This window comes from Crocodylus siamensis, chromosome 1, assembly GCF_052110815.1.
Source record: "Crocodylus siamensis isolate JL-2025a chromosome 1, ASM5211081v1, whole genome shotgun sequence".
Lineage (NCBI taxonomy): Eukaryota > Metazoa > Chordata > Crocodylia > Crocodylidae > Crocodylus > Crocodylus siamensis.
This window is the reverse complement of record NC_143395.1, coordinates 367,829,978-367,857,411: the sequence shown is the minus strand read 5'-3', so window position 1 is coordinate 367,857,411 and position 27,434 is coordinate 367,829,978. Positions and strand designations below refer to the sequence as shown.

Here is a 27,434-nt window from a genome sequence, read left to right as displayed (position 1 = left end):
GGAAAATGATCCAATGCCCAGGGAGATCAGTGGAAAAACTCACATTTAATTAAACAGATTTTTGTTCAGGCCTCAGCAGCTTAGGGAAATACTACCTATAACATTCAGCAAAAATTGCACTCAAAGGCCACATCCACAGGAGTGTGAATGTTTGGTTCCCCAGGGACAACTAGGAGTGCCACACATTGCACCACCACTACTTGACCCCAGGGAACTCTTGTGCCATGCACGCTTTCCCATGCAGCGAGTTACCCTGGATGGGGTAGGGGAGACTGAGGCCAGCACTGTTCTGGCCCCAGAAGCCTTATCTGAAATCCTGAAGTCTTCCCGGGGCAGCAGCAACAGTGCGGCTCCAGGCAGCCCAGCTCTGCTTTTGATCCGTTGGATATCCAGGGGTCAAAAAAATCCGCAGGAAAAAAAGATGGAGCAGCTCACACATGTTCTCTGCACTGCAAGGGAGTGCTGCCCATCTGAACGTGCGGTATGTTCACATAGCCACAGACGTGTTTGCAGCAGCACCACATACCTCACAGTCATGCTCATCTGGACATGGCCAAAGGGCACATCTACACATGCAAGCAAGTACTGTGCTGGCCCCAGAAGTATAAAAACCTGCCCTAGTAAGCAACTTAGGGCTATGTGCCCTCAGGAGCTTCTGGGAGAAGAGCCTTTGGGAAGAAGTTGGCCATGCTCATTCCTGTCCCAGGCTGTTGCTGCTACAAGCTTGGTCTCAGGAGCTTCTGGGGAGAAGATGGCCAGACTCCTTCCTGCCTCTGGCTACTACTAGCTCCTGGCTTGTTCTCAGAGCTTTTGGGGGTAAGTTGGCCACAACCCTTCCTGTCTTGGTCTTCTGCTGCTGCTTCCCCTCCCCATGGGGGGTCCTCTACTGCACACTGCTGTCCCTGCTCAGAGAGGGGCCCACCACACTGCACCACACCCCAGCTTCTGCACCCCTGTTCCAGCCTGCTGCCCAGCCCACTGCCAAGCTGCAATCAAGGGACAGCCTGGAGCAGGAATCTGTACTCCCTGTGGACCCCTCCCCCACCATCACTACCAGGGCCTAAAGGTGCCTTGCCTGCTCCAGCTTCCTTGGGAGGCCACCCCCAGTCTTTACCTCTACTTTCTCCCAAAGCACACCCTGAGTGGCTAAACTGGATGGCTGCTATCACCACTACCACTGTTGCTGCTACTGCTGGCATCTGTTCTGCTGCCCCCTCTCAGGACAGAGGGAGATTCCCTGCTGCACCACCTTGCACCACTCAACACCACACCTGCACTGGATTACTCCCTAATTGACTGATTGCTCCTGCACTCCCCCACGCTGCCTCACTGCATCTGATCCTGCTTTGTTTTCCTGTCTGTTGCTCTGACACGGAGTGCCTGGCTAGAGGTCTGAGGGGCTCCTGGACCGATCTTCAACAAACAAATCCCCTCCACTGCTCCAGCCATCATTTACATCTACCTCAGCAGCCATCCCTGTGTGTTTTTTGTCCTTGTGTGGTAAGTCCTATGGTCCACTCCCTCTGCCCTGGTGTTTGTTGCATGGCTGAGTAAGCCTGCTTGAGTCTCCCAAGCCCTTCTGTGTACGTTTCCTCTACCCCACATTTCCCCAAGCATAGCCCTCCTGGTTTTTCTCTTGTGGAGCTGAAGCTCATTGAGCTACAGCCTCCTCCCGCCCCATTTACCCCACAACCCCAGCCTGCGCCTCTTAGATTCACCAACCCCACTATCTATTATTGTTTTCCCCTCCCTCATGTGAAAGCAATGACAGGGCAGGAATCTTCTGGGGGGAGCAGATGCCCCCACAGAGCTTTCTGCAGCACCCAGTATATGGGCAGATCCCAGCCAAGCCCCCAAGGGGATGCATGCCCCTGCAGCTCCCACCCCAGAGGCAAAGTCCAACCAACCTCCCCTGCAGGTAGAAAAGCCTGCAACCTCCACTGCAGGGGCAGATGGAACTCCAGCAGGGAGTCAACAGGGCCAGGGGGTCTCCTCTGGCCAGGCCTCTGCCCCAGGGGGGAATCCAAGCCCCCTTCCCTGCCATCAGGGACCAAGGGCAGTGGGCAGGGCTTCTCTTCAGCCTCCTCCACATCTGGGGTTGGGAAGGACAAGGGCCCCGCCCTCAAGCCTAGAACACTGGTGCCTTAGGGGACCAGGTGCACTACACCAGCCAGCGCACCCACTCAACCTGTCCTGGCTCTAGCCCTAGCCCCAGCCCCAGCCTCACCAATGCAGCCCCCCAGTGGGGGAACTGCAGCTATGCACAGGCAGCTGTGGGGTCTGGACCCTCCACCATCAGCCCTTCCAGCTCAGGTGGTTAGGCCCCCTTTCTGACACTCACCCACAGGCACAGGGTGAAGTGCCAACTACCCAAGCAGGAGAACCTGCACTTTGAGACCTGGGTAAAGGTCCTGGCTTGGGTAATGGGAGCCCCAAAGATCATGTCAGACTCCCGTTTTCATGGCAAGGGTGTCTTTTTCCTCGCCTCAGAGGCTGCCGCACAAAAGACAATGGAGAGGGGGCTTATGGTGGAGGGCAAGTATGTCCCCCTCAAATCCATAGAACAGCTGAGAACCAGGGTGGTCCTCAGCTCCGTCCCTCCCTATATCCCTAATTGGGGCCCTGCTCCCCCAGCTCCAAACCCTGGGGAGAGCTATCTTCCCAGTGGTGGCCTTCTCGCTGAGGTGCTGAGACCCCAGCCTCCACCACGTGTGCTCTTTCCATTGCCAGGTTATGATTCAGCTGATGGTGGTAACATGGCTGGGGGCTGGGCAGTGCCTTCTGATTCCTTTTCAGTGGGACCTGTGATGCATCTGGTGCCGCACCCCAGAGCACTTGTATCACAAGTGCCCCATGGACCAGAAGGAGAGAGCATCCACAGGTCCCACTGGCAAGAGGGTTACCCCTGCCACCAGTAGCCTGCCCCCCTGGCACCCCAGCCACAAATACAATCCCTCCATGAGCTCAGAGGACCTCACCCCCCAACCAAGTTTGGCAGAGTCCCAGGGAGGGCAGCAGCAGCCAAGGGAATAGAGGGAGTGGGGCCCCCCTTCCCCAGTCATGCCCCTGCCATAGCTTCCCCACCCCTGAAACCCTCACGTTCTCCTTATGGAGCCTGTCCATTTGAGGACCACCCCATGACTGAATGGGTGCAGGTCCCCTCTGGGAACAAAACCAAGGGGGAGATGGAGCCCTCTGACATGAAGGACTCCTCTCTCACTCTCAAGACCACCACATGGGGGGAGGGGAAGGAGCAGCCCAGCTTCTGGGAGCCTCCCCAACTGTGCCTGACACCCCACCCCTGGGAAAGATCAAACAGGTGATCCCCGTGGAGGAGGTTTCAGGGCTGCTGGACAGTCCCGAGCAGGATCCCATGGAAGAAGCCCCCCACTCTGCTGGCCAGGGCCTACCCCCTGAGACCATGGGCACTGAGGCTGAAGTCGACCCAAAGAAAGGTCCATCAACAAAGCCCCCTGCCTCCCAGCTCTCTGGAGGAGACAGGGGTGCCAGGGCTCCTGAGTCCCCAGTGAGTCCTGAGGAGGGAGGTCCCCTTTCCCAGGGCCCCAAGGCAGACACCAAAGCCACCCCAGTGCCTGATGGGTCCTTTCCCTTTTCCTCCCAGAAAAACCTCACTTCCAGCCTGCCCCATGGTTCCACACCAGAAAGGGTTGGGGTGGGATCCCCTAATCAACAGGCCAATCTTGTCTGCACAGGGTCCCCGACCCTCTATGGCTCCATCTCTACCCTACCATTTTGTGAAGATGCCCCCCCACCCCTGTCCCAAGGGGGCTGCAGAACCCTCCTAATCCCAACCAGAGTCCAGGGTCTTACCAAAATGGGAGGTTCAGATGGTGCCTAAGGAGTCCAATGAGCCCCAGAACCAGGAGGAGGATGCCTGAGAACCAGCAGGCTCCATGAAGGGCTCCATGGAGCCTGCAGACCTCTTGGTCCCAGCGGTCTCCAGGGGTGAGCTACTTGCATTTCTTGACCATGTCTACAACCAGAGGTCTGCCAGCAAGGTACAGCTTGCCTTGGACTGCTGGGGAGATTTTTACAACATCCTTGCTACTGTGAGGGCACTGGCAGGGGGAAGCAAGAGGCCCAAAAGCTGCAACACCCAGATCTATAGGCCAACCTGCAGTTTCACAGACGCCCTCTATACTTATGAGAGGGTGCTGTGCAATCCAGCAAACCCCACACTGGGCACTGAAATGTGTGAAGCCCCTGCTGAACCATCCACTCCATCCCCCAGCCATGAGTTCATTTAAGATCACAATCCTCAATGTCTGCAGTTGCAAGAAGGGTCTCCAGAGATGCTGGGTGCTCTCCTTCCTTCAGGAGGTGGGGTACCCCATGGTATTCTTGCAGGAGACTCTGATGACTTCAGCTGATGAGCCTAATTGGCAGCTGAAGTGGGGAGGCAAGGTCTTTTTTAATCGATTCTCGGCCACCTCTTCCAGAGTGGCCACCTTGTTCTCTCCAGGCCTGCAGCTAGAGGTTGTCCAAGACATTGAGGTAGTGCCAGGCTGCCTGCTGCACCCCCAGATCCAAGTGCAGGGGCTGGTCCTGAACCTCCTAAACATGTATGTCCCTGCAAAGCACCCAGAGTTGGCAGATTTTTCCAATATGTGGCCACTTACATCGGCACCCTCAACCCTTGCAAGTGCCTGGTTCTCAGCGGGGACATTAATGTCACCCTAGACACATGAGGATGGTCAGGCAAGGAGCAGAACCGGGACACAATAGGCATCCTCAGGGAGATCCTAATGAACTACTCCCTGGTGGATGTCTGGCATGCCTGTCACCCTACCAACCCCTCTGCCTTCACCTATGTGAGGGTGGGGGAGAAGTAGGCGTGCCACTCCCAGTTGGAACAGATTTATATCTCTTTGCCTCATTTTGCCTGGGCCCACTCCTCTGGCGTCTGGCTGACCCCTTTCAGCAGTCACCATCTTGTCTGGGCCCAGGCCATGCTAGGGCCTAGGCATCTGGGGTTGGCCTACTGGTATTTCAATGCCAGTCTGCTGGAGGATGTGGGCTTCAGGGAGGCATTCTGAGAGTTCTGGCTGGCATGGTGAGAGCAACAGGCAGCTTTCCCCTCAGCTCAGAGATGGTGGGATGTGGTGAAGGTGCACATCTGGCTTTTTTGCCGCAGCTACAGTCAAAGGCACACCCAGCAGAGGGAGGTGGTTTGGGAGCAGCTTGAACCAGAAGTGCTGGAGCTGAAAAGGTGCCTGGCCACCAACACAACCAATCCAACGCTCTGCAGAGGATGTCAGGAGAGGCGGGAAGAGCTTCATGCTCCAGATGACCAATGCACCCACGGTGTGTTTGTCTGCTCGCACCTGGTGGGATTCAATCCACAATTGGACAGTAAACACTTGGGGAAACAGACTATACAGGTGGGACAGAATGGGGGGATGGTGGGGGCGTGGCATTCTACGTCAAAGAGCAATACGCGTCCTCAACTAACAGGATGGGGACAGAGGAGGGGCAGGCTGAAGTGCTCTGGGTCAGAATACAAGGGGATCATGAGGAAAGGGACTTAATGGTCAATGTCTACTACAGACCACCCAACCAGGAGGAAGAGCTGGACCGGGAATTCCTGGGTCAGTTCACGGAGGCAGTTAAGTCAAGGGATGTGGTCGTAGGTGATCTAATCACCCAGATGTTTGCTGGGAGGAGCAGTCAGCCTGCTCACGTAGGTTCCTTGCTAGGATACAAGACCTCTACCTAACCCAGGAGATGCACAGTCCCACCAGGGAGAATGCCCTGCTGGACCTGGTCCTGGCAACAGGTGATGACCTGGTGAGGGGACTCCGGGTCTTTGACCACTTGGGTGATAGCAATCATTGCCTACTGAAAATCACCATCCAGCACAGGGTGTCAATGGTCTGCAGCAAGACAATAGCCCTTGACTTCAGGAGGGCCGACTTCAAAAAGTTGAAGTGATTGGTAGGAGAGGCATAGCAGTCCTGGAGAGTAGGGGAACTAGGTGTCCAAGACGAGTGGTCGTTCCTTAAGGAGACAATACTCCAAGCCTAAGGGGTGACAGTCCCAGTGCGAGTCAAAGGGGGCAAGAGTGCTCAAAAACCCCCCTTGGCTCACCAAAGGCATTCAGGAATGTCTGAAAGCCAAAAAGGAGTCGTACATCCAGTGGGGGGGGGGGGCGGGGGGACTATCACCAAAGAGGATTATACCTCCACAGCACGAGTCTGTAGGGAGGCTGTTAGGAAGGCTAACGTGAAGACGGAACTAGAGCTACCAACAAGGATCAAGGACAACAAAAAGTCCTTTTCTAAATACATAGGGAGTAAAAAGAAGGCACCGGGCAACGTGGGGCCCCTGCAGGATATGCTTGGCAACCTGGTGGTTGCACCAGATGAAAAAGCAGACCTTTTTAAAAAATTCTTTACCTCCATTTTTCTGAGCAGGGACTGGGACTTCTCCTCCACCAGGATTCAGGACAGACTCAGGAGTGACTCCACCAGGCCTAGGGTAAGGGAGAACCGAGTTAGGGAACTTCTGCAGGGGCTGAACGTGTTCAAATCAGCAGGTCCAGATGCTCTCCACCCTAGGGTGCTGAGGGAATTGTCAGTGGTCATTGTGGGGCCCCTGGCATGGCTTTACAAGCACTCATGGTGCTCTGGCCAGGTGCCAGAAGACTGGAAGAAGGTCAATGTGGTCCCCATTTTCAAAAAAGGGAGGAGGGAGGACCCAAGCAACTATAGGCCCATTAGTGTTACTTTGGTCCTGGGGAAGCTCTTTGAAAAAATTATCCAGGAGCATATCTGGGAGGGACCAGCAGCGAGGAGGATGCTCAAAGGTAACCAGCGTGGGCTCATTAAGGGCAGGTCCAGTCAGACCAACCTGATAGCCTTTTACGATCAGGTCAAAAAATCATTGGACGCAGGTGTTGCAGTAGCTGTAGTCTTTCTGGACTTCAGGAAGGCCTTTGACACTGTCTCCCACCCCATTCTCATTAAAAGCTAGGTGACTGTGGCACTGATGCCTACACAGTCAAATGGGTTGCAAATTGGCGAGAGGGCCGCACCCAGAGAGTGGTGGTGGATGGGTCATATTCAACCTGGAGGGCGGTGGGCAGTAGCGTACCCCAGGGCTCAGTCCTCAGGCCCATACTGTTCAATTTCTTTATCAGCGACTTGGACAAGGGGCTAAAAAGCACCCTGTTCAAATTTGCTGACAACACCAAGATTTGGGGCAAGGTGGACATGCTAGAAGGGAGGGACAGGATACAACTGAACCTGGAGAGGTTACAGGGGTGGGTGAATGTGAACAGGATGGGATTTGATACTGACAAGCGCAGAGTACTGCACTTGGAAAGGAAGAACCAGCAGCATACCTATAGGCTAGGGAACTCCCTTCTTGAAAACACAGTGGCAGAAAGAGATCTTGGAGTCATTATCGATTCTAAAATGAACATGGGCCGCCAATGTGGGGATGCAGTCAGCAAGGCTAACCGCACCTTGTCTTGTATCCACAGATGCATCACGAGCAGGTCCAAAGAGGTGATCCTCCCCCTCTATGTGACACTGGTCAGGCCACAGCTGGAGTACTGTGTCCAGTTCTGGACACTGCACTTCAGGAGGGATGAGGACAGCATCGAGAGGGCCCAGAGGAGGGCTACTCACATGATCGGGGGCAGCCATTCAAGCCCTACAAAAAGAGGCTAAGGGACTTGGACCTGTTCAGCCTTCGCAAGAGAAGGCTGAGAGGGGACCTAGTGACCATCTAGAAACTTACCATGGGGGACCGGAGACCCTGTTCTCCCTGAGCTCCACCCAGTGTAACAAGGAATAACGGCCACGAGTTGATTGAGAGTAGGTTCAGGCTAGACGCCAGGAGGCACTACTTCACAGTCAGGGCAGCCAGGATCTGGAACCAGCTTTCAAGGGAAGTGGTGCTGGCTCCTACCTTACAGGTCTTTAAAAGGAGGCTCAATAACTACCTAGCTGGGGTCATATGAGCTTAACTTAGTGAAGGTCATATGAGCCCAGTATTCATTCCTGCCCAGGGCAGGGGGTCAGGCTTGATGACCTGCTCAGGTCCCCTCCAACCCTACATCTATGAATCCAGCTCTTTGGGGAGATGGAATGCGTCTCCCACTTATTCTATGCCCTGGGGAGGAGGCAGGGGGCCAAGGAGTACATCACCTGCCTTCTGGTGGGTGATGGCACCCCCCTCATTGATCCAGGTGAGATAAGCCAGCAAGCATGGGCCTTCTACGAAGAGCTCTTCTCCCTAGATCTGACCGACACTGAAGCCTGTCAGACCCTGTGGGAGGGACTTCCACAGGTCAGTGCAGGTGACCAGGACTGGCTGGAGGCTCTTCTCATTCTGGCTGAGTTTTCTGCCACCATCCACCTCATGCCTGGCAACTCAGCGCCAGGCATTGACAGGATGATGGCAGAATTCTACTGGGCCTTCTGGGATGTCCTTGGCCCACACTTCACCCTGGTCTGGGCGGAATCTGAGGGAAGTAGGGAACTCCCTCTGTCATGCCAGATGGCTGTGCTGACCCTCCTGCCAAAGAAGTGGGATCCCCATGAACTGAGGAGCTCCTATGTCCCTCCCATGTCCCTCCTCTGCATGGACTACAAGGTGGCAGTGAAGGCCATCTCACTGCACCTACAGTCCGTGCTGACGGACGTGATCCATCCCAACCAGACACGGTGCCCAGACGTTCCATCTTCGACAACCTGTACCTGGTTTGGGACCTCCTGAATCTAGTGCACCAAGAGGGCCTATCTTTCACCCTCCTGTCCCTAGACCAGGAGCAGGCATTTGACAGAGTGGATCATAGGTACCTCGCAGGCATGTGGTGGATATTTGGCTTTGGGCCCTGCTTCATGTGGGCTTTCCAGGTGCTGTACACGTCTTCAGAGTGTTTGGTCAAGCTTAATGGGACCCTTATGGAGCCCATTCCATTCAGGAGAGGGATGTGTCAAGGGTGCCCACTGCTGGGCCAGCTGCGTGCCTTGGCCCTGGAGCCCTTCCTCATTCTCCTGCAGCATGTGGCCACCTCAGACCAGCAGCTTTACATGGCACCAGCCCAGCTCGACCCACATGCCATTGGACAGATACAGGCCAGCTCCTGCTGTCACCCACAGCTTCCAGCACTGCGTGCAAGGGCCACGTGCCCTTGGGCCGGGCCAGGTTCTGCCTCAATGTGCCGTCGGGCCGGACTGGGCTGGCTCCATGCAGGCAGAACCGAGCCCAACCCGAGGGCGTATGGCCCTTGCATGTGGTGCTGGAACCCCAGGTGACAGCAGGAGCTGGCCTGGTTCTGTCCAAGGGCACATGAGCCAGGTTGAGCTGATGCCATGTGCAGCCACCAGTCTGAGGTGGCTTCATGCTGCCACGGGTCTCTGCCAGGAGCAAGCCTACTAGAGCAGCCTGCAGCTGTGGCTGCAGCTGCAGCTGTAACTGCTGTAGGGGGGCACTGGGCCATTCAGGGGGTGGGCAGGGGACCCACCCCTCCCAAGCAGCCTCCCCATTGCCCTTCCACCCCCACACAGTCCCCCCTCATCCCCATACATACAGTTGTTCCCCCCACATAGCCCCCCAACCCCACACACACAGTCTCCCCCCACCTCCATGTCCCTGCTTATCTGGGACAGCACCTGGGTCTGAGACACTGCTGCAGCCTTGCCCCACTACTATTTGCCCCAGCACACTGAGGCTGTGTACTGGAGCAGCAGGGGAAGGGGGCAGGCATAGAGATGCTCTGGCTGGGTGCTAGATCATCTTTTTGAAGGACCCAGCCTCTGGTTGCCTCAGGGCACACTCCAGGAGCATGCCTGTGCCACTTTTTTGCAGCGTGTTTCCTGGGGGGGTTTTTATACCGGGACTTCCTGGTATCAATATTAGAGCCCACACTGCAAATATTCAGCACAGGGAACATTTTTTTCATTCCCAGCATGCCTCTTGCAGCATCTCAAACTGCTTTGAGATACTGCAACAGGCACATGCTTGCTTGTCTGGTTGTGGCCAAAGGTTTTAATGGATTCTCCTTCAAGTCCCTGTCCTCTTGGTATCCTTCCCAAAGCAGCCACCACAGCAGTTAAATGAGAATCTCCACTGCCCACTATCACTCCTGGCCCAAAAATGTCTCAATGGGACATTCATCATAGTAATACAAATAAGTATGTAATTTGCTCTTGCATAGTGTAACTTTCATTTCCTCCTTTACCATGTGGTCCACCCTGAAGCTTGAGTCTGCTACTGGCTTTCAGATAACAGAGCTGGATCTTTTAGCTTGTGAAGGTGGTAGGGGGAGGGAGGGAAGCATGATTTTAGATTCAAAGGTCCAAGGTCCAGCCTCCAGGGTTCTCAGTTCACCTCCCTGTCATTGAGCATAGGTCAATGAGGAGGGAATTCGTGAGAACAGTTGTTTCCCTCATATAAGATTTATCCCCCTGTGCTAAATTTATGAAGCTGGCTTATGTAATTATCTTTATTTTTTTGTTCCTGACTTAGACTTAATCTTGTGCTGTGCTTTGCCCTCCCAAGACTCAGCTTCAGAAACCATGCTTATCTCAGAGGCACTGGGAGAGAAATGTGCTTAACTAGCTGAATAGTTAACTATCTAGTGAAGGTTGGTACAATGTTTTCAATGCATAATACATTATTTAAGAAGTTGTAAGCACTATTAATTACAAAAGAGATGTAAAAGTGCACATACAATGATTGCTTGAGGGATAAAAGCATGACAAACATAGACAAGGAGCCATATTTCCCTCAATTTAGTGCAGTTGTACTGAATTCAGTGGGATCCATATTAACTTTATGTCAAGGCAAATTTTGCTCCATTGACTGCAGCAGGCTGAGCAGACTTACAATATACTGAACAACAGAGTACTTATGAAGGGCAGACCATAAGTGAATGTGAAGGGCCCAAGCTGGAGCATATTCTCATTAGCAAATGAGCTCTGACATTCTTTAGTCAAACAAAGCAACCAGTGTCAACTGCTAGGATGGCCCCAGGCAGTATTGCTTTAGGTTCTCGAACAGAATCACTTGGTTTGTTGTAATATATGTTGTAAGAGTGCAGACAAACCAAACAAATAAAAAATAAAAGATAAGTCTACCTGTAATTAGGGCTGCCTTGTGAATGGGACCAGAGGGCTTCAATATATCGATTACACATTGGTTACTGAAATATAAACTAGACATAAGTGGTAGCTAACAGCAGCAAAATGAACCAGACATGATTCCTATGTAGTGTCTCACAAGGAAGCACGATTCTCATTTGACTTGTACCTCCAGAAACTAGGAACAGATATGGTATCTCATTTAAAATCTAAGTGAGGGAGGGGGAAATAAAGCCTTCAAACAACACAGAGGATTCATAAACTTTCTACTGACTCCTTCAATAGCAACACAGCTGAAGATAGGCATAGTAGAAAAAAGAAGCCTTAAGAGAAGTTCTCAGTGCACATCTAGTTAAAAATAAAAGTAACTCAAAAACAAACAGCTTACACATCTGTAAGCACTAACCAGCCAATGGACTTTCTGAGTTCTCTCTCTCATGGGAAATGCACTGACAGGTTTCTTAAAGCAAGGTTTCCTCCTATGCCACTTTAATCTAGCTCCAATTCTGGCAGCTAGGAACATTGACAACAATCAAGGAGCACCCAGGTACTGTATGTTTACATTTGAATTTCATTCAGTATCATTTGACTGTGAACAATTAACTGTTTGACTGGATTTTAAGCAGGTCACTTCAGTATTACATCACTTCTGTAATATTCTGTTCTGCCTGATGACTAGTCTTGGCATCCAAATGGAAGTGCTCGTTACGCTGCTCATTCATCATTCCCAGATTACGAACCATTTTCTGTTGCTCACAGCCTCATCTTCCTCTGTCCTATCAAAGAAATTGAGGAGGTTAGGTAAGTTGCAGATAAAGACTAGACAAAATATTAATTCTGAGCATTTTTTTTAGAACCTAGCCATTTGTTTGGTTACAAATTGTTTGCAACCTAGCAATTGTGCCTGCTCCTACAGACAGTTGTGTGAGGGCAGCTTCTTGCAAGCCCAAGTAGTTTCCCTGAAGTCGTTGCAGCTGCTCACTTGTATAAAGGGGCTAGACTTATGTAACAACTGCGATGGTGCAGGAAATATGTGAGAAGGAAGTGGGGGGGTGATAAGCAACCCAAACGAGAGTTCTTTGTGCCTGAAAGCTTGTCTAACATCTCTCCCAACTGTACAGTTGGTCACCAAAAAATCCTTGCATCTCACTTGTATACAAGAGGTTGCTCTTGAGTATGAAGATGGCCCTTGTCATCTTCTAAAACGTGTATTATGTGTAAATGTTAACTTAAAGTTTGAAAATAGTGTACATGAATTCTTAGGTCATATTCAGACTGGTCATTGGCATTAAATGGTGGGTTATCTAACTCACGTATTGATACTGTTTTCAAATAGGATAGCAAATATTTTAAAAGAGGAAAACAATAAATGGCAAATCATTATCCTTGGTATGAATTTGTGGACAAATTGTTCATGTCAGAATGCTGGAAAACCTTTGTGAAAAAAGGAAATACTGAACGATTTGTGAATACCTGGCAATTTTGTAGCTTTTTGTAACAGGGCTCGTGGTACCTTGAGAAAGGGACACAACTGCATGGAGAGCCTCAGATGGGGAAGGATGCTCACTAGGTGCTCTAAACAGCAGGTTCCCAGGAGTTTGTAAGCTGTAAGTGTTAATTGCTAAGCTAATATATTGGCCATAATACAAATAGGTACAGTCCTACAGGGGAAGCAAGGCATCATGGATGCAGCAGCTAGGCAACAGCAGTAAGCTGCCATGGAGTTAAGGCAGCAAACCCAACTAAAGAACACCTGTGGCCAGCCCAGGGAGAGGCATAGACATAGAGGCTGGGAAAGGCATGATACTAGAGTAGGACTAAGTGCTTACTCATGAATAGTTAGTAACACTGTTGGCACAGTACAGGATAGGGCCACAGGCCCTAGTGACCTTGTGCCCAACCAGACTGGGCCATGGGGATGTGGGCTCACGTGATCCAGATACTCAGTGGAGGTCACCCGATTCTCACCTGCCACATCTTGCTCTTGAAGGATACTTTATCAGGAGGTGGTTGTCTCTGCTGTGACTTGACTCAGATGCACTAGGCCTGATTCTTCTTTTGGGGCTCCTACCTTCCCAACACCGCATGCATCCACCACCCAGATGTTAAAGTATCAGTCTTGCTCTAGGAACTCAATGGGCACTATCTCTCTTTTCTTTGACCCTATAGGCTTGTGGTTGTCTTGAGCCTGTGCCCCTGCTATGATGGCCACTTTGGCCCTGTTGAGTTGTCATGAATGTAAGGAGAAATAAAGAACAAAAAAAAAAAAAGGAAACGTGAAACTCGGGTAAGTCTCTCAGTTTGTTTAGCCTTTATGTTCACTGGTGGAGACCTCCCACTGCAGCACACTTTGTTTCTGAGGATGGTGGGATATCTCCCTCTTTCACAGGGCCCATCCACCCCAGTAAAAAATAAAATAAAATACAAGAACCCTATAAGAAAACCTGGTGGGGTTCACCTCTTAGCTGAGTAATTCCCTTAGCCTAGGACGCTTCAGCATCTATTCCAGCATCCCTCAGCAGGGTTCATTCACAGAGGGATGCAGGCTTCTTCCCAGCCCTGATAAACTATGGGGGCCCCGGGTGCTGGAGCCAGCTTTGGTCCTGCATCTCTCTCTGGCCCAGCCAGTTGCTGGTTCCTCTCTCTCTGTCCTGGTTTTGGGGTTCAGCCTAACTGGCTACCCTCTGGTAAAACTGAAAGTAACTGAAAAAAGAGAAACTAAGATAGAACCTTAATTAGAGTGTGGCTGGTTCTCTCATGGCTGGCTTGTCATCTAGCGCAGCTCCCAGCTGGCTCTTCTGCTTCATCACCACTGCAGGCTTGGTGCCTGTGTCTCCTGGCTTATCAGAGCTCCTCTGGGCTCCCACACTAGAAGGCAGACTGCTCTCCAAGTCTCTCTTCCAGCATCCTAGTATTCCCACATGGCTGCTGCCATCCCACCTGCCTTCCAGTCTTGGCAGGCCAGAAATATCAGTGCAGCTGTGGGGCAGACTGAACAGCTGCTAACAAAATGAGGCTCCTACACCATCCTCCAGTCTCTTGACATTTCCAGGTCTAGTAAAACAGGTGAGTCGTTACCTTAAGCTGCTATGAGTTTAAACATGGCTTTTCTCTTGTCTTCTCAAACACCTGCAAGGCATGGACACAGCTGTAGGGGAGGTCAGAGGTGGTGAATAGCCATTAAGGCAATCAGAGTGCTGGAAGGTAAGACTGGGCCAGGAGAGCCAGAATTAGCACCTGAAGGTGGAACAGGGACAAGTGGGGTTTGCCAGGAATCAATAGACTTGAAGAGGATGGGGGCTCACTCTGGGTCCCTGGGGCAAACTTCCTTTTTCCTAAATAAAATATTAACAGCAAGGCATGGCAAGTGAGATCAAAGAGAGAGGGTACCTGAAGAGCCAGAGCCAGGCAGGATTTATGAGGCCACCAGGTGGCATCACGGCCACCCCTGGGACTCAGTCCTGCTATACTGTTCATGAGCAAGAACGAATGACCCCACAATTGATTGTTTTTATTGAAAAAAGTATTATGGAATAAGATTGCTGGGGATGTGTTTTGGGATTATGGAGTTCTTTTGGGGTAGTGAGAGAAGGAGATGCATTTTTTATGAAGTCTGTTCAGCTCTAATGCAGACACCGAATTCTTGCTTGCTCTGTAGTACTAGAATCCCAATGAGCAACTTTTAAACAATAATCACTTGTATGTCTCTTATAAGCACATTTAACTAGACAGTTCACCACCCCATTGTAATAATATGCTATTATCTCGGAGTTAATATTAGTAGAACAGTTGGAATTACTTTAAGTACAAAATTTGTACCTTTGGGATAACAATTGATACAGAAACTATGCTCTTGTTTTGGCAATATACTTGCCAAAAACTGGAATGATGGAGGAGATTAGCTTGCTTTAGTGAAAGGCTGTAACCCTTTCATGCATGAAATATTCCATGTTTTTAGGTCATGACTTGAACCTCTGCACACTGAGCCCTGATGTACACATTACCATTTCTATTTTCTGCACAGCTGAAAGGGAACAATGTCTTTCATAAGTCAGTGGCATTTTTAGCCAGCATAACCTTAACTCTACTCACTTGTGTACATGCACTACAGCTCAGAATAACTATATGATCATGGACTATTCTCTACTAAGCTCCTGCTTATTTCATTGAACAGGTTGGACAGAGTGAGGCAAGGGGGCTTAGTAATTGGTCTGACTTCACAAGCACCATTTCCCTTACTGATAATTAGATTTTATACATGGCAAACTTATAAACTTGTTATAAGTTTCTGTGTATAGAATCTAATTATTGAAGATCATCTTTCATTTATCCACGCTCCCTACCCCCACCCCCGATTGTTGCACAGGGGCAGGTGGTGTGGGGAGTCAAATAGCTAGCCTCATGCTTGTGTCTGCCTCCTGCAACCTTGGGCCCTCTGTTATCCCTCTACTGTCCTCCCCCATGCTCTGCACTGTTAGGCTCCATCCCCCTTCTAGGCTGTGGCACAGAGCAGGATCTCAGCCCAGACCCTGTGGCAGCTGTGTGGGCTGCACACCACTGCTATGGGGCAGACTGTGCGCACCTCTACAAGCCACTCTTCCCTCTCCCCCAGCCTCTGCTCCCCTCTTCCCATTGCTGACACAAAGGAGATGCACGTAGGTGCATGTGCACGCCCTGCGATTGGCTGCTGCTGATGCTGCCAGTGGTACCTGCAGGCAGCTGCTGCTCACCACCCCCTACCCCCCAGTGTCAGTGGCATCTGCAGGTGGTCACTGACTGCTGCTGGCTGCCACCACTGCTGGCAGTGTCTGCAGGTGGTCACCAACTGCTGGTTGGCACTCACCCCCCCACCACCACCACTGACACCACTGCAGCTGCCTGCAGGAGCTCCCCACTTGCCACCACCATGCCCCTGCCACCAGCACCAGCACCATCTGCGGGTGGGCACAGTGCCTCCCCAGCCTCCACGGACATGCATAATTCATGCCTCTCCCCACCCCTACCCTTGCTGTGCCCCAGCATGCTCCATCCCAATTCTAGGCTGGAGTGTGGCCCTAGCCCAGACCCAGTAGCACTGTGTGTCACTACTACCAGTTGGGCTGGAGCTATGCTCAGTACTCCCTGTTGCAGTATGGATAGAGTCTGCTGGCCTGGAGCAAAGGTAAGGGGTCAGGAGAAGTGCAGGTAGATGCCAGAATGCAAACAGATAAACATTGATGCCAGAATGCAAATATCATAAAATGATCATCATAGTATTGGGCTGTAAACATCACAACATCAAGCAAGGTCCCGAATAAGCTTAATTCATCCCTTTAGGCAGCCCTCCAAGAAAAGTAATGGAAAAATGGCATGGTGGATGGAGCAAGTAGGAGCACTTTGCAAGTTCCCAAACAGCTATATTACCCTTGGGTCCCTGTGAGGTATCTGCACTTTACTAAATCTGTTCTGCTCATCATAGATACATACACCTCCGATCAGGATAAACTTCTGCAACCACATTTGTCAATCCAGACAGATTAATCCATTATTTAATGCATTACTCAGATTTCATAACAGGAGGTATGTGATCTGAAGTCAAGTTCTGTTATGCTTGGCTGAAAATAACAACACTTAAAAAAAAAAAAAAAAAAAGCACTTGGTAACTGCACCTGCAAGATGAAATTCACTGGCTTTGAAAATGATGAATGTCTAAATATTTTCTAGCAAGTAATTAAAAGTATATGTTGCTCAATTTGGTTAACATCTCTGTATTGACAATAGCTTTCTGTTAGTTCATTCCTACTCCAATGTTATCCCAGGCAAGAGAGCAGCTCAGGCCCCCTTCTCACTAGTAATTTAAATGGGGGACATTAAATAATCATAAGAGTATTATAAAAGCATAAAGAACCCATGGCAGCTCATTTCAAAACTGACACAGTCGCAAAACAAGATGATGGATTCTGAAGTCAATGCAAAGAAAATCTTTTCTAATGTGTCACAGTCAGGATTGCCATTACAGAAACAAACAAAAAAATAACAGTAAAAGCATATTTGGATATTTTGTGTTAATCCTAAGATTATTTCTAAGAAATTGTTTTCTTGGTGAATAACAAATAAAAGTTGTCCAGCATTGGAAATGGCTTGGACATAAAGAAAACTCATTTTTTAAATAATAAATTACTTGTCTGATGTTGCAGGCAGTAGCAAGTGCCACTCCCCTCCCTCATAAATCAGTGTTCTTGTGGACAGGGATCTTGGTGGTTTTTTGAGACTTGTGTTAATGTTTCTCAGTGATGTTCAGCAACTTGTTCCCTTCAGCCTACTGAAGGTCATCTACAGTAGAACACTGAAACCTATGTTGTTTCAGTACAACAGCCAAGAAGGTTCTTATGGTCTCTAACACTGCCTCAGTATAGGGTAGGATTTCTTTTTCTAGTGATGTTGTTTCATAGGTCTGTATGATCTTTTGCTCTCGCTCATGTGAGCAAGTGAAGAGGCCTTTTACATCAGAGCATCAATAGTTGAGGCTCATGTATTCACTATTGTGTCTAATGGCTCACCAGATCCTTCACACTTGTGCTCCTGTCCCTTAGCAGGCAAAAGGGTTTGATAGAGTCCATGATCTTCATGGTCAAATCAATCATGGATTTTTCTTCTTAGGTAAGAGATATCAGACCTCTACTTAAATGAAAGAATCTCTTCAAGGTAATGACTGGGTAGTAATGCCCTCCTATTATCAACATCTAAACTGACTCTATTCAAAAGCTGTATGAGTTGGATCAGAGATGACACACAATCCTAAGTAAGAAAATGAAAGATGAGTTTTGAGACTTTTGTGTTTGCAGCCTTGTTGATGTGTGTTGAAACCTCCCAGGGTGACAAGTCTATGGTATTTCATCACTGTTGTCAACAAGATGAACTCTTCTATGAACACTTTTGCCTGTGAAGGTCTGTAAATGAACATAAAATCTGTGTGTGACAGGCTAGCTGGCAGTGACCTAGCCCAGGGGTTTGGAAGGGCAAAAGATGATTGGAAGACTTAGGATTCCCTTTCCACACCAATCAGGCCCCCAAAGACTCACACACACACACACCCCCGCCCCCCTGTCTCGATTGGCCCCTTGGGTCACCTTGAGGGGGATAAAAGGGGCAGTGTGGGCTGACTCAGAGGAGGGACCAGCACGGGACAACAAGGAAGAAGCTTCACAGAGCTGGCAAGAGCTGAGTGAGTGGGGCAGGAGCAGTGCCCCGGAAGAGCCTGAAAGAGCAGGACCTGCAGGCAGCAGTGGGACCCTCAGCAGCGTGGTGTGTGGCCGGCAGGAGATGCTCCCCACTGGGCTCCAGGATCCCCTACGAGAGGCTGCAGCCAGCAGGAAAGGCTCCCCAGCTCCAGTGAGGATCTGAGCAGCGACCTGAGAGGTTCCCAGCTCTGCTTCCAGCTCCTCCAATCAGAGGCCAGGCAGCTTGACATGAGCCTGGGGCTCTGAGAGGGTCAAGACCCCTAGCAGGCTGGAACAGTGCCACCAGTGGTGGCTGTGTGGCAGTGTTCCTGCCAACCACATGGGAGATCTGGGTTTAAGTCTCAGCTGAGGTGACTTGGGGTGAGTGAGCTACCAAGAAGCAAATCTCCTTGCAGGAGAAAGGGGCCATTGTGTTTTCTCCCCCTCCAGGTACCAAGGCCCTATATTTCCTTGTCATTTGACATTTTGCATTTTGTGCTTTTTATATTTCACCAACTCGTATTGTTCATTCTGCTGTTTGTGTTTTATATTTTGTTAACCCTGTTTTTTGTCAGTGATTGTAAGTGTCTAACCTTTGTTGAATCCTGCCCCTTGGGGCATTGTAGTGTCCACTATACCCTCTGATTTATGCCTGTTATGTTCCCAGTATTAAAAGGTATATGGTTAAGTCCCCACTGGTGGTCTGACTCTGCTCTATATGGGGAGAAGTGTCCCTTCCCACACTGCTTGTGCACCTGCTTTGTTCCCTTCAATTGGAGAGGGGGTACCTCTTGGAGTACTGCCTGGGTTACATATGTTATCTTTGGCTTAGGTTACTATTGTCAGACAAATGAATTCAAGCCTTCTTCTCAGCCTCCATGAAAGCAGCCAAATCCCACTCCAAGGAACTATCTGGAGCAACTAGCTGCTTTATCAATGGACACCTAAGTGTTCACAATCTAATGTCATGCTTTCAGGCTTCATCAGCTCACCTATAGGTATCACAAAATATTTTTCCCTTACTTACAATTGGCCAGGTTTATTACATTTCACATTCCCCCCCCAGCCCCCTCCAGCCAGAGCTGTGACAACGACATTGAATGTGATAGACCACTGCTCTCAAGTGGTATAGGCAGTTCTTTTTCTTAAGTGTCTAGCTTAGGGGTGGGCAATTATTTCAGCTGGAGGGCTGCTTAATGAGTTTTGGTGAGCTGTTGAAGGCCACATTGGGTAGCCCCACCCCTTGACTATTGCCCTTCCCCCTGGTTGCCATATTGGGACTGGAAGTCCCACCCCCTGACCTTTTCCAATGGAAACCCCTCCCCTTACCCCTCAGAAATACTCCTTTTGGGAGGGGGTTTTCATTTTAGAACCAGAAAAAAAAATCATACACTAGAAGTCTACACCTACTAAAACATAATTTAATTTTATTACAAAAATATTTGTCATGATTTGTCTTTGTGTACTCTACATAGAAGGAATTGCTCAAAAATAAAGTCTCACTCTTTTATATTGTGTGGGGGGGATGAGGGGGTGGCTGTGGGGGGGCATAGGGTATGCTGGGGTGTATGCATATGTCGGTGGGGGTTGTGGGGGCGAGGTGTGGGGGTGTGAGGTTTGCCGGATATGAGGGAGGGTGAGGTGACCCCCCACACACTCCCCCACATGGCGTGCAGCCCCTGCTGCCAGCAACAGCAGGCAGGGGGCTCAGAGCACTCATGCCTGGCACAGATGCTGACACCCAGCGGGGCACAGCTCTGGCCAACACAGGCTGCCCAGCCATCTCTGTCACTGGGGCTCTGTGCCACATGCCTGCAGCTCCCACACTTGTACCGGGAGAAGCCCCATGCTGGATTCCACAGGGAAGCAGGGAGCAGAGCTCCCTCCACTCCCAGCAGAGTCCAGGGAAAGCAGCTGGCTCCAGCACAGGATCTGCAGGTGCACAGCCCCTTGCTATAGAGGCAGCAGCAAAAGCCAGCCAGAAACCACAAGCACCAGGCTGGTTTCTGCTGTGTTCTGGGGCTCGGCACAGAGCCGGCAGCATGCAGTTCCCAGTTGCAACACCAAGACTGCAGAATGCAGCAGGGGCCAGCCTAGCCTCTGTGGTTCCCAGCTGGCCCCTGCTGCCATTGGCCCTGACCCCTGGGGCCCCATGCTCCCACCCAATGCCACTCACCCCACCGCATCTGCCAGCACACAGTTCCCAGCTGCAAGGTTAGGACCACATGGTACAGCGGGAGCCAGTTGGGAACCATACACTGCCAGCTGGGTTGAGCTGGGCTGGTTTTTGCAGCACTGGAGTGGCACTGCCTCTGGGTCCTGCTGCTGCTGGTGCCTTGTCATCTTTGACCAGCAGCTAGGGGCAGATAATTATTAATTTTCTAATTTTTTCAGGGGTCCCTTTGGGCCAAATAGAATGGCCTGGTAGGCCAGATCTGGCCCACAGGCCATATTTTGCCCTCCCTTGATCCAACTGGTACCTCATGCACATGTTCAAAGCCAAATTGGTTGCCAGATTTGGAATCTTGAAGGTATTTTCCTCCAAGTAAGATTGGCTGGGATTAGGGAGAGTTTCATAGGAATGCAAGACATGATTAGAAGGGATTTTCAGAGTTCCAAAGTTCAGTTCCCTGCTCTCCCCAGTAAACATCTGTCTCTGAGCTATCTGGCAGGAGACACTTGCTGAATGATCTGATCACCTCTCCTAATCAATGCCTGGCCATTACACTAGCATCAGGTTTTGATGGCCTGTTATCCTGTCCTCTCTGTGGCAGACAAGAATTTGGTTGCCCACAGAGTAAAAATCTTTTCATGTAATAAATGTCACTGGATCAGTTGAGTGGTCTCTGACCTCTAGAAAGTCATAATAGATAATGTCATGGTCCATTCTGGACCTAAAACTCCATGAAACAAGAAAGTTTTGATCCAAGATTTTCGATCCAACCTATGCCCTTCCTGGTTTGTGACAGGATCATGAATAGTTGGTTCTATTCAGGAGCAAAAGAGCCAAAATGTCTTTCTGGGAAGACTAATCTGGAGAACACTGAAGAAACCTACTTAAATGCACTGCTTTTAGCCAATAACTGCCCAGACCTATCTATAATGGGTTCAGAAATTTGCTTGCTCAAATATGCACAGCCTTTCAGGTTCATTTATCATCTTTCACCATGTCTCTTCCCCCAGAGCAAACTTTCTCCTAGCAGGAGTCAACATAAACAACTCAGTCCATAATCCAAACACTTATACCACATGAGGTCTTCTCCAAGCCCCAAAGAGAGTCCACAGGTTTGGTTCTGCTCCCATTTGTCTGCTCTCTCTCTTCAGCCACAGAAAGGGCTCAAGGGCTGCATTTGTGGCCCTCTGGGAGAGAGGCACTCCTGGTGTGATCCCTGGGCTCCTCCATGAGCTGACCCACCAGCTTTCTCCATCTCAACACTCTGCTCTTGCTTCCAGCCCACAGCTCTGTCTCTCTCTTGTCCTCGCAGAATTCTGACTATGTCTCCTTCAACTCTCCACAAGGGCCCTGGGAACAGAGCTGTTCCCAAGTGCAGGGAGCAGCATTCAGAGCAGCACGGCCCTGGGCATGCACAAGGTGGCCCAGGCCTGCAACTCCCCTGAGAAGGATTGAACCACTGGGAGCTTATGAATGCTGCCCCACCCAGCTCTTTGGGACACTTGAGTCAGTGGGGTCTCCCACCAGGGAATGACACTTGGGGAAAGAGGAAGGAGGAACAGACCCCCTAAAGGAGAGGAACCACTAGAGAACTCTTGCATCTCATATCTTGGAGTGTTTATTGATCATTTGATACCCACTGTGCATTGTTAGAGTGTTTATTAACTGTTAACTGTACACCTTGTATTTTAGAGCATCATTTATTGTTGAACTTACCTGTTCATACTGTTTAGAACCATTATGCTTATCTGTTTGCATTTAGATGTGTATATTTATATGTATGTGTAACCTGTAAATACTCACTTTAGTTCACTTCCTTCTTATATACATATACCATATACTTGGTTAAGACATCACTTTCTATCCCTCCTCTATTGGCTTGACAGTCACCTTGCTGGGGTCATTTGACCCCAGTACTCTTTCCTGCCATGGCAGGGGATCGGACTTGATGATCTGCTCAGGTCCCTTTCGACCCTAGAAACTATGAAACTATGAGACATGATAGGTGGGAGGGAACTGTGAGTAGACTGCTGTTTACACCCCAGCACATATGCTCTGCTGGCTTTCCTCTTCTATGGGTGAAGGGGGACATTCACTTTGAGGATACCCAAGTTACAATTATAATTAAAAAAGATCCCCAGAGGTGCTTGTGCTTTGACTAAACTGAGACTCAGCAAATAACTGACCTCTGGTTCACCAGCCAAACTCCCAAAATTAAAGAAATCCAGATTGGATCAACCTGAAAAAAAATTGTGGGAGATTTTGTCCCTAGCTGTGACAGAAGATTTAACACACCTCTAGGATACTGGAGACCCCAAGCTGACATGCCTCTCTGCCTCCTTGGAGTTTTGTATTCCCATCTTCCACTTGCCAGGAGAAGGTTGTAGGCACTAGGCTACAAGCTATCCAAAGATAACTGAGTTTCTGCTTGTTCCCACATTCTGCTGTTCTACCTGGCATAAAAAAAAAAACTTCACTGGCAAAAACATGGCATAATCAACAGGGAATCTGGGCCTTTAGTGAAGTTAAATCTGGTCCACTGTACCCACTAGGCCCTAGGGCAGGGGTGGGCAAAATACAGCCCGTGGGCCAGATGCAGCCCACCAGGCCATTCCATCCAGCCCACGGAGCCCCTAAATAATTTAGAAAATTAATATGTATCTGCCCCTGGCTGCCTGTCATGCAGCCCTTGATGGCTTACCAAAACTCAGTAAGTGGCCCTTTGCCTGGAATAATTGCCCACCCCTGCCCTAGGGCATATTTTACACTGTGTTAAACAGCTAGGCTACAGTGGCAACCATGAGACAGGAATTGTATTCTTAGCCCTCAGTGCTACAGAATAGAAGTGGGGGCAGGCTACTTGTAGCTCTTTCTAGAGGATGAACTTTTCTATCTCCTTTAAGACAGAGATTGATGGAGCTAGGAGAAGTTCAGTATAGAATTCCAGCACCCTCCTACTGGAAGTACTTTACCTTTATCCTTGCAAAAGCTCAAGTTTCCAAAATGAACTAAGCTTACAGGAATGTCCTATTTTACCTATGAGAGCATGGGGGGGGGGTTGGTGATTTCATTTATTGGATCAGCTATATAGCTGGGAACAATGTTAGATAAGCTTTTGGGCACAAAGGGTGTGGGAAATAGCAGTGGCTATTTGTCCCTTGGTATGCCCTATAAGCATGCTCTGGCACACAGTATGTTGTCCCAGGCAGGGTAAGGGAGGCTGAGGCCAGCACCTGGGGTTGCCCCAACTGCCTTATCTGGGGTTCTGGGAGCGTCCTCAGGTGGTGGCAATCTGGGTACACAGAGCCTGGCCAGCAGCCAGAACACGTGCGTGGCCCCACTTTTCATAGATTCCATAGATTTCATAAACATTAGGGCTGGAAAGGACCTTGTAAAATCATCAGGTCCAGCCCCCTACCCAAGGGGCAGGAAGTCAGCTAGGGTCAAAGGATCACAGTAAGATAAACATCCAAACGTTTCTTGAAAATGTCTAGAGTAGGAGCTTGCACCACATCTGGGGGCAGTCTGCTCCAGGCCTTGGGGGCTTGGACAGTAAAGAAGTTTTTCCTTATGTCCAGCCTAAAACTGTCTTGCAGCAGTTTGTGACCATTGGACCTTGTCATCCCCTGGAGTGCTCTGGTGAACAGGTGTTTTCCCAGATCCTGATGTTCACCCCTTATGTACTTATAGGCTGCTACCACGTTACTCCTGAGCCTGCGCTTCTCCAGGCTGAAGAGTCCCATAGCTCGCAGCCTCTCTTCAAAAGGCCTGTTCTCTTGTCCTCTGATTATGTGCATGGCTCTCCTCTGGACTCTTTCAAGCTTCTCCATGTACTTCCTAAATTGTGGAGCCCTGAACTGGATGCACTACTTGAGCTGCGGCCTCACCAAAGCCAAGTACAGTGGGTGGGTGATATCCTGGGTGTTCCTCGACCTGCAATGGTAGATGCAAGCCAGAGTTTTGTTCACTTTGACAGCTGTGGTATAGCACTGGTTGCTCATATTCATCTTGTGGTCAGTCATGACCCCCAAGTCTCTTTTAGTCATGGTGCTAGCAAGTGTAGCATTGCTGAGCCTATAAGTGTGATGCAGGTTTTTATTCCAGAGGTGGAGCACCTTGAATTTCTCTGTATTGAATGCCATCAGGTTTTCATCTGCCCACCTTACAAGCTTATTGAGGTCAGCCTCGATCACCAGCCTATCCTCAAGTGTGGACACTCTTCCCCAAACTTTGGTGTCATCAGCAAACTTAGCCAGTCTGCTTTTGACAGCAGTGTCCAGATCATTTATGAAGACATTAAAGAGTACAGGTCCGAGAACAGAGCCTTGGTGGATGCCACTAGTCACCGAGTGCCATATTGATTCAGTTCCATCAACTACCACTCTCTGGGTCCAATCTCGGAGCCAGTTCCCCAGCCATCAGACTGTGGAGTAGTCGAGGCCACAGTTGCCCAATTTTTCCATGAGGACATCATGGGACACCAGGTCAAAGGCTTTTTTAAAGTCAAAATATATGACATCAACCTCTTCCCTTTTGCCCATGTGATACGTCACCTGATCATAAAAGGAAATGAGATTGTTCAAGCAAGACCTACCCGCAACAAAACCAAGCTAGCTATCCCTCAGAATTTTGCCTTCTGTTGGTCTATCAAGAATGGTTTCTTTGATCATTTTTTCCAAAATATTCCCAGGGATTGAAGTCAAACTGATTGGCCTATAGTTTCCTAGTCTTCTCTCCTCCCTTTCTTGAAGATGGGCACCACATTGGCCCTCTTCCAATTTTCAGGTACTTCACCTGAGCACCACAAGTTCTCAAATATCCTCATCAGTGGCTGAGCTATGATGTCTGCCAGTTCCTTTAGCACTCTTGGGTGCAACCTATCCAGACCAGCTTCTCAAGATGCTCCCTCATGAGATCCACACCAATGGTGATCATATATTCATCTTCACCCTGGTCACTGGCACAGTGTAGGGTGTGCTGTGAGACTGGCTATGCACCCCCTGGAAGCACCAGCCATGAAACAAGAAGTGCCAGCAGAAGTGCACTTCTGGTTTCACCGCTGGTGGTTCCAAGCTCGGCAACTGGCTGCTGGGGGACCTCCCTCCCCCCCAGATGGTGATTGGCCACTGGGGGACCCCCCCAGACTCAGGAGGCACCAGTTGCCCATGACCCTAGTCATCCCATATTATGTTAGGCAGGGTGCTTCCTTTGGTCTGCTGGAAAACTGATGCAAAATAATCATTAAGCAGATTGGCTTTTTCCTGAGTGTTGGCAGCCAACTGCATCAGCTGGTTTAGCGGGGGTCCAATGTTGCCCTTGTTTTTTTTACGACTCCCCACATATCTGAAGAAGGATTTTTATTGTCCTTGATTTGTGTAGCCAGATGAAGTTCAGTTGCAGCCTTGGCTTTTCTAGTTCACTCCCTGCAGGTGCAGACCAGTGCAGTATGCTCCTCCTTAGTGCTGTTTCCTGTCTTCCATCTTTTATATGCTTCTCTTTTTTAGGGGCTGTGAAAGCTTCAGGTGGTGATTCAATTCAAAGAAGATTTGGCCCAATTCAGTGACCAAATCTGTGAATCTGAATCAAATCAGGGGACCAATTAAAAGGCCTGAATCAATTCAAAGAAGATTTGGCCCAATTCAGTGACCAAATCTGTGAATCCGAATCAAATCAGGGGACCAATTAAAAGGCCTGAATCAATTCAAAGATCTTACGATGAAAACAGATCTTACGATGACAGGCTGAGAGCCATGGGACTCTTTAGCCTGGAAAAGCGCAGGCTCAGGGGTGATCTGATGGCCACCTATAAATTTATCAGGGGTGACCACCAGGATCTGGGGTAACGTCTGTTCACCAGAGCGCCCCAAGGGATGACGAGGTCGAACGGTCACAAACTCCTGCAAGACCGTTTCAGGCTGGACATAAGGAAGAATTTCTTTACCGTCCGAGCCCCCAAGGTCTGGAACAGTCTGCCAGCGGAGGTGGTTCAAGCACCTACATTGAACACCTTCAAGAGTAAATTGGATGCTTATCTTGCTGGGATCCTATGACCCCAGCTGACTTCCTGCCCTTTGGGCAGGGGGCTGGACTCGATGATCTCCCGAGGTCCCTTCCAGCCCTAATGTCTATGAAATCTATTAAATCTATGAAAGCTCTCCAAATCTTCAGAAAAGATTCATAGAGCTTTGATGATTTGAACAGTCCCTGGTGGCTGCAGCACAGAGCTGCATCCAGACTCCAAGCTGGTAAGTAGGGGCAGTGGAGTGGGGGCTAGGGAAGGGGAGAGGGGACCATAGCAGGACCCCTGCTAGCCCCCATCCCCTGCCTGCTCCCCCAGCCCCCTGACCCTCAACCGCTCCCTCATGGCTGCCCCACCTGCCCCATCTTCAGCATTTCAAAAAAAAGTCCTGGTGTTCACCAGGTGCTGCCAGGAGTGGGGGGTGATCCCAGATGCCCCCCACTGGCATGCTGCATGGCAAGCTCTGCCACCAGTCCCCCAACCGCCTCTTGCTCCCCCAGCCCCTCATGGCTGCCCCACCTGGGCCAGCTCTGGCCCTTTAAGAAAAAAAAATGAGAAAAGCCCTGGGAATCACCACTGCTGCAGTGGCCTCAGGGGGCTCATGAAGAGCCCCTTTCATGGTGTGGGGCAGTGGGGGGCAGAAGGGATCGCCCCCTGCTGGCAGGAGCAGTGAATCCAGGGGTTTTTTCATTTGTTTTTTTTCCTTAAAGGAACCTCAGTAGGCAGGGCAGCCATGGGTGGGGAAATGGGGCGGAGGGCTCATGGCAGAGCCCTCCATGCAGCATGGGGCAGTGAGAAGCATCAGGGATCACCCCCTGCCCAGCAGCACCTGCTGAGTCGGATCTTTTTTTTTTAACAAGTGCCAGGAGCTGGGCGGGGGGCAGCCATTACCATGCTGGGAAAGCAGGCAGGGGGTGGGGGCAGCAGCC

The 27,434-nt window shown here is 50.0% G+C and overlaps 2 long non-coding RNA genes across 2 annotated transcripts in view; both read right to left on the bottom strand.

The window, feature by feature from the left end:
• Nucleotides 1–3,155: 3,155 nt before the first annotated feature.
• LOC149875030 (uncharacterized) overlaps nucleotides 3,156–27,434 on the bottom strand; it is a 115,978-nt gene continuing 91,699 nt past the window's right edge. The window contains exons 3-4 of the long non-coding RNA XR_016440002.1: nucleotides 6,417–6,493; nucleotides 3,156–5,345 (exon numbers count right to left, since the gene is read on the bottom strand). This is a non-coding gene — a long non-coding RNA (uncharacterized LOC149875030). The remainder of the gene's footprint in view (nucleotides 5,346–6,416; nucleotides 6,494–27,434) is intronic.
• Nucleotides 10,353–27,434, bottom strand: part of LOC149875031 (uncharacterized) — an 82,826-nt gene continuing 65,744 nt past the window's right edge. The window contains exon 3 of the long non-coding RNA XR_016440001.1: nucleotides 10,353–11,890. This is a non-coding gene — a long non-coding RNA (uncharacterized LOC149875031). The remainder of the gene's footprint in view (nucleotides 11,891–27,434) is intronic.